This window comes from Triticum aestivum, chromosome 2D, assembly GCF_018294505.1.
Source record: "Triticum aestivum cultivar Chinese Spring chromosome 2D, IWGSC CS RefSeq v2.1, whole genome shotgun sequence".
NCBI classification, from domain to species: domain Eukaryota; kingdom Viridiplantae; phylum Streptophyta; class Magnoliopsida; order Poales; family Poaceae; genus Triticum; species Triticum aestivum.
The window spans coordinates 651,877,730-651,890,938 of NC_057799.1; positions in this window are offsets into that span (position 1 = coordinate 651,877,730).

The window sequence follows — 13,209 nt, forward strand, 5'->3', positions numbered from 1 at the left end:
TCTGATGCAGAGGCCGGGGATAATCTCCTTTTTGAAAAAAAACCTTCTAGTCCAAGATTACTTTTTTGAAGTCTTGTTTCTGTTGCTATTACTGTCAGGAAATATGCAACTTGTATTACTAGGAGGCCAAAGCCACCATATATATAATGTACATGAGGATGCCAAAAGGCAAGAATACAAAAGGCCAAAGGCCATCATCAATATAACTCTAACACCCCCCCCCCCCCAAACTCATGGTGGTTCGACAACACTGGGTTTGGAGAGGTGAAATCTATGTTGTGCTCTAGTCTATGCCTTCGTGAAGAAGTCCGCTAGCTGTAACTCGGAAGGCATATACTGAAGAGCAACAACATGATCCTGCACAGCAGCGCGCACATAATAAGCATCAACACCAATATGCTTGGTAAGGTCATGCTTCACAGGGTCCCGCGCAATACTGATAGCACCTGTACTGTCGGACAAGAGGGTGGTAGGTGTAGTAACACAAACACCAAAATCCTCCAGTAGCCATCGTAACCAAGTCACCTCTGTCGTCAAAAGAGCCATAGCTCTCAACTCGGCCTCTGCACGCGAACGAGAAACTGCAGTCTGTTTCTTCGTCTTCCAGGCAATGAGAGAACCACCAAGAAAAACACAGTAAGCAGAAAGTGAACGGCGATCCGAAGGATCACTGGCCCACGTAGCATCTGAATAGGCCTAGAGTTGTAACGAGCTGGAACGAGGAAAAAAGATACAATAAGAGATCGTGCCACGAAGATATCATAGAACACGAAGAAGGTGACTATAATGAACTGAAGTGGGAGCGGAAACAAACTGGCTCAGAATATGGACAGGATAGGAGATATCCGGACGAGTGACAGCAAGATAGACAAGACTCCCAACAAGATGACGATAACACGTCCGATCAGACAAGAGCTCACCATCAGAAGCACGAAGGTTAACATTGAGCTCCATAGGAGTCTCAGCAGTGCGCTCGTCACTAAGAGCCGCACGAGCAAGAAGATCCTGGATATACTTTTCTTGGGAAATAGAAAAGCCATCAGAGGAGGAGGAAACCTCAATCCCAAGAAAGTAACGAAGGGGACCAAGATCAGACATAAGAAACTGCTCACTGAGACGGGCCTTGTCAAAGGCAATGTACTCAGAATCATCGCCAGTGATGATCATGTCATCAACATATAGAAGAAGAAGAGTGCGACCACGAGCAGAAAGGTGGACAAACAACGCTGGATCATGAGCACTGGGCGAAAAACCAGCTGAAGTGACCACATAGGGAAAACGCTCAAACCAAGCGCGGGGGGCTTGCTTAAGGCCACATAGAGAGCGACGAAGACGGCAAACCATGCCATCAGGAACTGAATACCCAGGTGGTGGCTGCATATAAACTTCCTCACACAACTCACCATTAAGAAAGGCATTCTTAACATCAAGCTGAGACACAGACCAGTGGCGAACAGAGGCCACGGCGAGAAGTGTGCGGACAGTGGTCATATGGGCCACAGGAGCAAAAGTCTCATCGTAATCACGACCATGCTCCTGCTGAAAGCCACGAGCCACAAGACGAGCTTTATAACGCTCAAGAGAACCATCAGAGCGACTCTTAATCTTATAGACCCACTTACAAGTGATGGGACGAACACGTGGGGGGGGGGGAAGAGAAACCAGGTCCCATGTGCTGTTGCGCTCAAGGGCAGCAATCTCCTCTGCCATCGTGAACTGCCATTCTGGATGAACAATAGCATCTCGATAAGAAGTCGGCTCAAGAACGGCCGAAAGACCATAACGAGAAGGAGAATATCGGTCAGGGGGCGGACAAGGCCGAGAACGAAGACCATAAGTCGGATGAGAGGAGGAAGACGACACACCAGAAGTAGAGGGCACATCGGTAGACTCATTCACAACACGTGAACGGCGAGTATAATGGAAAGGAAAGGACGGAAGAGGTGGAATCACTGGAGGTGGAGACGGGGAATGTATCGGTGATGAAGGTGGAGAAGGGGAAGCTATCGACGATGAAGGTGGAGAAGGGGAAGCTATCGGCGATGAAGGTGGAGAATCATGCGACGAGTGAGTAGAAGAAACCATAGGAGAGGACGGCGTCGGATCTGCAACAGTAGGATGAGGAGTAGGAATACTGGGCACAGAGGGAGGTGTATCTGGAAAAGTAAGAAAAGAGATGTCCTCCGTAGAAAAAGACGAGGAGGATGGACGCGGGTAGAAGGGACGAGATTCATCAAAGGTCACATCCCGGGAAATACGCATCCGGCGACCGACGGGATCCCAACACCCATAGCCCTTATCCTCATCACTATATCCAAGAAAGACACACTCAACAGACTGAGTGGTCAGTTTGGTGCGTTCACGAGGGGCAAGCAAAACATAGCAGACACAACCAAACAAACGGAGCGCCGAATAATCAGGAGAACGACCAGAAAGACGCTCGAGAGGAATACCACTTTGTAGAGCAGCAGATGGCTAAATGTTGATGAGATAGGTGGAAGTAGTAACAGCCTCAGCCCAGAAGTGAGGAGGAAGAGAGGCGGCGATCATCATCGCACGCGCCGTCTCAAGAAGGTGACGATGCTTGCACTCAGCCACGCCATTCTGAGCATGAGCACCAGGACAAGAGAACTGAGCAAGAGTACCCCTGCTCAGCAAGAAATCCTCGCAGCGCATGGGAGATATACTCACTAGCTGAATCTGCGCGAAAAACACGAATAGGAGTGGAAAACTGGGTATGAACCATGGCAGCAAATTTTTTATATATAGATAAGACCTCACTACGAGAAGACATGAAATAGATCCAAGTGTACCGAGAAAAGTCATCTATAAAGATAATATAGTAGCGATGACCCCCTTTCGAAGCGAAGGGAGCTGGACCCCAAACATCAGAGTGAACAAGATCAAAAGGACGCTCGGACACTGACTCGCTATGAGGATAGGGTAGCTGAATCTGCTTACCAAGCCGACAACCCATACAATCCAACGAAGCGTTACCAGAGACAGACCCCAGAAAACCACGATGAACTAGAGACGAGAAACGAGAACCACATAAATGGCCAAGACGATGATGCCACTACTGAAAAGAGCTGGTAGATGTAACAACAAGGTTGCGAGACTGGCAGAGGTGGCAGCGGAGGGAAGACGAAGCCAGTCAAGCTCCCAGAGACCATCAAAACGTCGAGGGCCAGCACCAAGTAGAGCGCCCGTGCGACGATCCTGAACAGAACATGAATCAAAGTCTAGAATGACCCTACAACTAGAGTCAACAACCTGACCACCAGATATGAGCTGCATGGTAAGTCGAGGAACATGAGCGACAGAGGGAACATGAAATGAAGAAGTGCTAAGAGTGCCTCGACTAGCTATAGGGAGGGGAGTGCCATCAGCCGTAAGAACACGAACAGGAGACTCGACAGGTCGAATGGAGGTCAAAGTGGAAGAATCATAAGTCATATGAAAAGATGCTTCAGTATCAAGAATCCATGGGGATGTACCTGAATGAGTAGGAAGTGGTTTCTCAATGCCGGAAGAGTCAGTCAGGGAACCTGCAGAAACTGTCGGTGAAGAATCCCAAGCATCAAGCAGGCATCGTAGCTGTGCAATCTCACTTGCAGACAGGGACAGGACAGAAGAGGTCGAGGTAGAAGCATCTGCCGACGATGAACAGTCGCCACCACCCATGGAAGCCGAATGTAGAGTCGACCGAGAGTAGCGAGTGGACATAGAGCCACATGTGGAAGCCACATGGGGAGTCGACATAGAGCGGTCACCGCCGTGCGCACAAGACGCAATAGGAGTCCATGTAGAGCGACTAGCATCACCGATGGATGTCGCAATAGGTGCTGAAGTAGAGCGACAGCCACCACCTCCAAGTGGGCGAGCACCAAGCACGGAGGAACGGCTCATGTGCGAGACGGGATCAATATATGGAACACCGCCAAAAAACATCGAGCAGTGAGGGAGAGGTGTACCACACGAAAACATTGCACTTTTTTTTCTGTCTCTTCTCTCTTTTTTTTGATAAGTCAGTAGGAGAGCCAAGAGCCGAAAGAATTGGCAGACCACTCACGGCGGCCCACCAGGAGCCCAAGCAACCAGCGCCTACGGAATCGCAGGAATCGATCTGAACGGGAACTGAAAGTGTGGCAGTTTCACACACGCACACGACCACGCGAGCGCACACGGAGGCCAACTGCGCGGAGAGACCGGGGCCGGACGGGCGGCCGGCGGCGACGGGCGGGAGGGACCGGCGGCGACGGGCAGACTGGGCCAGAGCCGGACGGCGACGGGCAGACGGGGCCGAAGGAGCAGCTGGGCGGCGACGGGAAGACGAGGTCGGAGGAGCAGCGCCCGATGGGCTGCGGGCGGCAGCCGGAGGAGCGCCGGGCGGCAGCCTGAAGTTCACCGGCGGGGGTGGAGAACCTCCTCCGTGGCGGCCAGGGCGGCGAGAACCAGATGGAGGAGCCGGAAGGTGCAAGACGCACGGGAGCGGCCTTCAGCCACGCTCTAGAGTGGATACAACAGCAATCTGATGGAAAGAAATGGCAGCAGCGGAGATGAGGGAGCGGCCACGCCGGGCAAGTGTACGACGGCGACGTGATGGAAGGATCAAGCACGACTTGCACGTGGAAAAAATTTGACCTAAGCTCTAATACCATGTCAGGAAATATGCAACTTGTATTACTAGAAGGCCAAAGCCACCATTATATATAATGTACATGAGGATGCCAAAAGACAAGAATACAAAAGGCCAGAGGCCATCATCAATATAACACTAACAATTACTTCTTACAATGAACATGATGTGCTCAAAGATACAAAAAAAAACATGACCGGCCTCATGTTAGCTATACACTGCGCATCATTTGTCAAATATGCTTTTATGCTTAGAGAACTTGCAAGTACTTGCAGATGACTGCGGTTAATGTACCAGCTAAGACTGATGACAAAGAGTAGCAGATACAATCGCAGAGCAAGGAGGGAGTAGAGAGAGCCGTCTATCCATCATACGTTCTAGCTGTTCGGGTTGATGCCTATCTACTGCTACAACTACGACCTAGCACAACTAGTTGACCCATTCATTCCCTATTACTTTTGGGTTGGCCTTTCGCTTCCGCTTCCGTGAAGCATTGCTATCTAGCAGCGCACGCACCATGCTGTCCTCTGAGCTACAAACGTAGCACGATAAACAATCGACGATGGTGTCCCCATGGAATTCAAGTTCCGTGCTTCCATCCAGCAGGTGGTAGGCGTTAATTCTTGGCCAATAGTCAGTCGACTCGTCCCCGTCGCGGCACACGTACACTGTGTCAGCACTAATAAACGAGGACAGCCCGGCGGGCACCGATAGCGTGCGGCTAGTAACTAGGAACACAGCACGCCCGCGCAGCCCGTCCATGGGCACCATCTTGCCCGCGTCTAGGTCCACTAGGTGTGCCTTGTACCACGTTGTGATGGTTCTTGTTCGACACACCATCAGTTGACCGTTGTTGTCGACAAGGTTCACAAAGTCACGGTGAAACAGGAAGAGGTCTTCATTCATCTCGACCGCCACCACCAATTGTGGCCTCTGGCCAGCAGCCGTGAGGTCCACAAAAACAAACATACAAATTTCCCATGATATAGAGCAAACAAATACCACCTGTCTAGATAGAAAATCATATGTAAAAACGTACAAAATATGTTGAAGAAACAAGTCTCATGAAAAAATTGGATAATTTTGTTCTTTGAAAATTCATGGCGAATTTTGAAAAGGTTTATACTGATCACAGGGCAAAATGAGATAATTCTCATTCCTACAAATCAAGGCGAGGATTTTTTAGAAAAATGTAAAAGTACCTGCATCACAGAGTATAAGAAAAATTGTTCCCTACCAACAAGAGATATTTTGAAAGTGTTTCTAATGATCACATGGCAATTTTAGAAGAAAAAAAGTGTTTCCTAAAAATCGTGGCAAGTTGTAGAAAATTTGTAAGTCACATGGCTAATTAAGAACTTGTCAGCGAAGGCTTGCCAGCGAAGGAGTTGATGTCACCAGGACACTGGACGAGGCAGATGCGGCGGTGCCAACATGGGGGCACCGGCCGGAAAGACTCCTCTACGTGGTCATCCCAAGATATGCCCTCGAACTCACCCTATCTCTGTCTCTTCAAGTAGGCGCAGAGAAATTCAGTGGCGGCTGCGGAGTAGGAGTGCCGCAAAGACGGAGGAGGGGGCTAAAGATATGTAGATAGGTGGGGGAAGCACCGCAAGCGGTTTGAAAACCAAAACCACCTCCAACTAGCGTCGGATTACTGGTCAGCGGCCCTGCTCGCGTTGTCAGCCTCTCCGTCTCTCATAGCAACTATGCTCCTACTAGCCCAGCTTGTTAGAGCCCATCACGTTCCTTCCTGTTTTAAAACCCCAACCAGGCCAGGACACGAGCGAGTTTGGCAAGCAGCACAAGAGCAACAGCTTAGGGAGGACGGCCTACCTATGGGAATTCGATGAGGACTACGGTGATTTATTTGTTTCGCCGAGGAGTCTAAGATAAAACTTCATCATGGGAGCTTTTTTTTTTTGAGGTAAATCATGGGAGCTACTATTCGATGCATTTTGCGTCGAACAGCCAGGCGACGCACGCACAGACCCCGTGACTGGGCCGGCCCAATAGTGGGCGCTTACGCTCCTGTTTGCGGTACAGTAACGCAACTAAGTTGGAAAAAAAACGAAGCGTGAAAAGTGCTGGGTAGGATTTGAACTTAGGACTTTCATCTTGTGTAGGAAAGCAGCTAACCAATGGAGCTAAAAAACGTTGGTGTACAAATGGGAGCGTGCTTGCATAAGAACTAACTCCAAACCAGAATCCGGGCAGCTATTTTTAATTTTTTGGAACTTTGTCAGAAAATTCTGGTTCTTTTTAAAAACGAGCAACGTTTGAAAACCTAATAATTTCTTTAACAACTCGGAAAATTTTTCAAAATTTTAAAAAACAAAATAAAAACGTGAACATTTTTCAACAAAAAATTCCAGAACATTTGATGAAAACGTGAACATTTATTGAATTTTGAGAACAAAATTTTGATAATGGGAACAATTTTTGGAAAGTGCAAAATATTTTATAAAATCCAGGAGATTTTAAAAAACTCGAATATTTATTGAATTTTATGAAACAGTTTTAATAATGGGAACTGTTTTGAATTGCTATACATTTTTCGAAATTCTTGAACATTTTTTGCAATTCCTGAACATTTTTTGGAAACAGGAACATCATTTGAAAACAGGGACAGTTTTTAATATTCTGAACTTTTTTGTATACATGAACATTTGTAGAATTTATGAACGATATTTTAAAATGGGAACAATTTTTTAAATCATGAACATATTTTGAATTGTTAGAACAAATTTCGAAATGGAGAACAATTCTGGAAATCCCAACAAAATTGAAACACGAACAAATATTGAATACGTGACTAAAAATTTCAAAACGAGAACATTTTTCGACTTTGCGATCAGGTTTTGAATATAAGAATATTTTTTGAAATATTGGTCATTATTTGAAAAGTTCTGATAAATTTGAACAAAAATATTCTGAACAATTTCTGAAAAAGGGGAACATTTCTTAAAATTCCTGAACAATTTTATAAGAATGCAAACATTTTTCGAATTTACAAACAATTTTTGAACAAGACGACCATTTCAAAAATGAATTTTTTAAAAGCATGAACATTGTTTTAAGTTTCCAAACAATTTTAAAAATATGAACTCTTTAGAAAAAGAAATTAAACTTGAAACATAAAAACAAACGAAAAAGAAAAATAATAAAAAGAAAATAAAAGAAAAGAAAAAAGAAAGAAGAAAAAAAAAACAGAAAAACAAAAAAAAACAAGAAAACCCGCTGCGAAATTCTAGAAGGTTCCAAAAACCGAAAAATGCTGCAACCTGGGCCCGGGCCAGGTCATTACTCGATCGTGACATCTGTGCGAAGGGTCGACATTCTGACGCATTGTGCGTCCAATAGAAAATTCCCTTGGTCATATACGTTATAGCGACGAAAGGACCGCCTTGATTTGTTTGTTTCGCTGAAAAGCCCAATGAGACTTGGCCATACAAGTCGAGAGATGAAATGTTTTATTTACAAAACAAATATTATTTCTTCTCGACATTTCTCTAAGCGTGTTTTGAATCATATATCGGGACAGGCAGGCGCGTAGTTTTAAATACTGTTGGGACAGCCGGCGTAGTCTGTCGTTGGACAAATGTACTACGTACAAGCTGCCACATACCAAACACTGCTCATTAATTACTACCTCGAGTAGAAAATTGCAGAGTAGCGATACACTCGAGATAGCCTACCACATGCTACGAAACATGCATTGTTGGGGCTTCATTTGTAAGTTGTGACGAGCATATATTGATCCTGTCAATTATTTGTCGTATTACACAGCTACTTGCAGGCGTCAGAGCACTATACATATCGTTCTGCTGTTTTGGACGACGACAATAACGCCTCGCGTACGTAGCTGTTTATTTCGAAGCTATCTTCACTTTTTGGGTCCTAGGGGTGGGCTGTGCAACGCTGGTTTATCATTATCAAAACTGGGTTTAACCATATTCACGTACTACATGAACACACCATTAGAGCATCGAATTCTATGTGAGAAAAGGAAGTGTCATTTCCAACTATCAACAAGAGGGCTCTTGAGATAGGATGATCAGCCAATACAACTCTTAGCCAAGGAGAAAATAGCCTACCAAAAATGTCTTTGTGTTCTAATTTTTGTAGAAATGTGTCTTTTTTATTTGCTGGTGTTTTGGGTTTCGGGTGTTGGTTGGGTAACTCCGCCTATGCCATTCAAGTGTCAACTTATTGGTACTTAGCCGGTTCCAAGCCCAGAGAAAGCAGGAGGGACCAACCATGTAACAGTTGAGGAACGATGTCCTCAGGCAACGACCAAGCCATTTTATAGCATGTTGTGTAGCTACTCCACTAGTTCATAACTACTAACGAATTTGATGGTCTCTGGATCAAATTCCAGAGTTGTTCCAGTATACCAGTGGAATTGGCGATCCATCGTGTTTCACTACCTACACTTGTGAATAGATAATGCTTGTATGCCTTCCCTTGACTTTCACTCATAACATGTTGGTGGGAACATATCTATAATCTACTCTTCATCGATCCCAGATTTAGCTTAGATCAAATTCTTTTCACTGATATCTAGGATGACTTGGATTCCAAAAAGACCCATCGCTTGCGTTGCTCCACAGAGGAGCGGCTCGAGCGAACCGTAGGGCCACCGTCACACCCCCACCCCCTCCCCCGCTACCCATCGCCGCCATGCGGCGGATGGCGATGGTGGGTCTCCCTCGCATAGTCGCGGCAGTGTGGCTCGTCTTGGATGACGTAGCGCGTTCGGCGAAGCAAGGCGCCGGGGCGGCGGCCCCCGATTCTCTCTGCAGTGGAGGCGACTGCGGTGGCTCGGAGGTCGGGCTCGGGTGCTCGGCACACGGCCGCTCGGTGGGCTGCAGCGGCTGACTGCATGATGGAGCGGGCCCGATTTGGGCCCATGTGGGCAGCGGTTGGGGTGGCCAAGGAGGTGATGGCGGCGGGCGGCGTCCCGGAGGGAGGAGTTGGAAGATCCTAGCGGTGGTGGATCTGGTCTTTGGCGGATATATGGCAGGTTCTGCTACGGCGACGCGGCTCTATGGCGACGGCTGTGGGAGCTGGTGGCTATGAGGCTTCCGCTGCTGTGAGCAGTGAGCAGTGAGCTCCAAGTACACCTTCCTGTGAGCTGCCAGGGTGGACGCCGTGTGTAGCTCTGGACCCGACTAGGTTGCGGCGGGCATGTCTTCTAGCTAGATGGAGGAACTTGGGACCCCGAGGTGATGGCGGTGCTGCCACTCCTTTGGCAGTGTGCTGGCCATGGGCGGGAAGATCGATGGCGTTGTGCTGCCGATTGTCTGGGGCTGTGGGGGTGGACTACTCTCTGGGAGAAAGCCTCAATGGGACGGCGCCCGCGAGTGTCCCTTCCTCCATGGGGTGGTGGTGGGGGGGGGGGGTGGCGTTGTGGAGCTCCTTGTTGCTAACCACTCCTAGATCATGTCCTTTGGGAGAAAAAGCCTAAGACTCAGGTGTGGGTCGGGCGACGGCGGCATTTCCACATTGCTTCCTCCTTTGGGGCGTCGTCTTGAAGGCCATAGATCCCTTTCACGCTCTCCCAGTGCTGGACGCCCACGGCACCGCGTTTAGCAAGTGTCTTGCCGGCGGTGCAGGTGGCGATGTCGGGATGGTTGTCTTGCAGCCGGTGGCGTTGTGACTCATGTGGCAACATTGGGGGTGTCAAGAGAAGCAGGGTTGTGACGGGTCCTTCGCCGTCGACCATTCGGCATGTCCTTGAGCGTGAGGTCGGGGTTCTAGCATTGTGGGGCGATGTGGCGGCAACAATGCCATGTGATGGACATGTCAGGCTATGCTTGTGGAAGGTGTGCTTCTTTTTCCTGCTAGAAACTCGGAGTTGCCTGGTCCTCGACGTGTTTGGCTGGTTGTTTGCCATAGGCCGGTAGGATTCCCTTGTGTCGTTCGTTCGGAGAGCTCTTGGTGGGTCATCTGTGGCGAAGATGGAGTTGCTTGCTGGGAAGAAGTGGCGACAATAACATTGTTTGCAACCTCGAGGGTGTTCCTCTCCTTGGTGGTGTGTGTGGGTGTTCTAGGCAGCCAGCTCGGCTTGTTGCCTTACGTTATGGGCGTCTTGTAACTGTTTTCGCCTGGTTCTCTACTAATTAACTGGGCAATTATTTCTATCTTTGTAATGAATCGAGTCCGAAGGGTCAATTTATCCTCTTGTTAACTCCCCGAACCTGAGGAGGCTAGCGCAAACTATCCCCTCCAGACTTGACTAGTGAGCCTGTGGATTCATCTCCCCACTGCCTGCCGCTCCGGCGGTGGCGTGAAGGGGAATCCCGATCCCTCTGTTCCGATCCGATTAGTAGTTTATATTAGTATTTTTAGTCCTTGTACGTGCGTCCTTCAGCGGATGGCGGTGCTTCTTCGAGATTGTTTTCAAGGCTTCGGTCCTCCATAAGTTCATCCATCAGGACGTAGTCGACGGAGTTTCGGCGTAGATTCCTGCCAACTCCTTGGGCGATGAGGTTAGGGTTCTTGTCATGTGACGTGATTTGGTGTCAGGCAGATCTATGCAAAGGTTCAACATCGACAACTACAGCTTCAAGGCGCTGGTCCTTAGGGGCACGTGCACGAAAACTTCCCGATTGTCACCGACAAGATTAAGTCGGCTCCGATAGGGGAGCGGCAATAGCGGCGCGTCAGCAACTCGTTCTAGTGGCCGTAGTGGTCGTTCGGCAATTTTGGAATCTCAATGTAATTTTTATTAGGAAAATGTTTGTTTTAATCCGGATGATTACTCGCAGAGATCCGCCGCCTTCGTAGCCTACCACGTGTCCACCTGAAACTCTGCTATTTGGAACGCGCCCGACGCACTGCTGCTGTTTCGCTTGACTGGCTTGTTTGTACCTGCATGTGGACACCTCACCTGCGCGCGGCGCGGCCTCACCCAGTCGCTGCTCTCTCTCTCCCCCATGTACCACCCACTCCCACGGTCCCACTCCCACCTACTTCTTGTTTTTCATTTTACTGAGTTTGACTGCCTATTTTTGGGACGCTTGGAAAATCCTAATGCAATCTATGGTGCGTGTTGCAAAGTATCTGTCTACCGTGGTTGTACTAGCACCACATGCACCCGTGGGTAGCTAGTACTAGTAGTTACTACAGACCATCAAGTGACAACAACCATTAACTCAACAAGACAAGGCAGAAAAATAAGATACTGCTATTAGCCGTCAAAGCATGATATTTTGGGAAAGAAATTGCAAACTTGTGTGTATTTTTTTTTAGAACGAAGATGCTAGGGACGTCCGGCTTTAAATTAATAAAGCCCATAACAGACAGCATACCAACCAAGTTATCTTACAAGACCACATAGGCTCAGGCCAAACTGACACGGGAAGTTAAGGGTTTAGCGGCCAAAAGAGCGCGAGCGAAGAGTTATATGGCGCGAGGCCAGATCATTGAGCATGCAGGCTCGCACATAAACAAAAGGGCTACTTCAAGACGGAGAAGTGGCAGTCGGCTCCCTAGCCAAAACATACACCTGGTGCAGACGGTCTTGAGCTTGCTTCATCTTCTCAGCATCCCTGCGCCTCGCCAACGGACTCCACTGCTGCAGGAATAAGTTGCATTTGTAGATTATGTTAGCCGGGTGAGAGGGGAAAATCCCCTCAATCGCTATCTTGTTCCTAGTAAGCCATAATGCCCAGAACAGAGCCCCAACACAACTCCACAGCACCCGTTTGTTGCTCCTCTGGATGGAGTCGAGGATGGACGTAAGATCATTGGAACACCGCGGGTCCCAGGAAACGTCAGCCGCAGTCCGGACCACGCGCCAGGCGAAACAGGCCAGCAGTCACCGAAAGAAAACTTGGTTCGCGTCCTCGGCAACGTTACAAATCGCACACGTGCCGGTTGCCGGGCCTTGCCGTTTGGCCACACTTTTGGAGGTGGGCAGTCTGTTCCTGAACAGCTGCCAGAAAAACACCTTGATTTTGGATGGGAGGCGCGCTTTCCACAGCCCCTTCGGCATCGGAAGGGACAAACCTTGGCAAAGTTTACGATAAAGGGATTTGACCGAGAACTTGGTGGACGCGGTGAGAGCCCAAGTCACGGAGTCCGCCGACGTGGACAGCACCACCGGGCTGATGAGCGCTAGGAGTGTCGGCAAGTTCGTGTGTTCTTGCCCGTTAAGTTCACGGCGGAAGTGGATCGCTGGGGGGGGGGGGGGGGGCGAGGCAAGGCTGAGGCCACAGACTGGTCCGGGTTGACGGCTAAGGCATAAAGGTCCTGGAATTCCGACCAGAGCGGTTGGGAGCTGACCCAATAATCCAGCCAGAACCTGGCCGATCTACCGTCTCCGATAATGAACTTGGCCCCCATGGCAAAAGCCGGGCGAATAGCTTGGAGGTCGTTCCAGAACGGTGAGCCCCTAGCTGCACCATCAAAAAAGTTCCCGTTCAGGAAATACTTGGCCCGCAGCAGATCGAGCCATAGGCCTGTCGCCCCTTGGGATATCTTCCAAATCCATTTGCACATGAGTGCAATGTTGAGGATTCTAGTGTTTGTGATCCCGAGGCCCCCCAAGTCTTTGGGGCGAC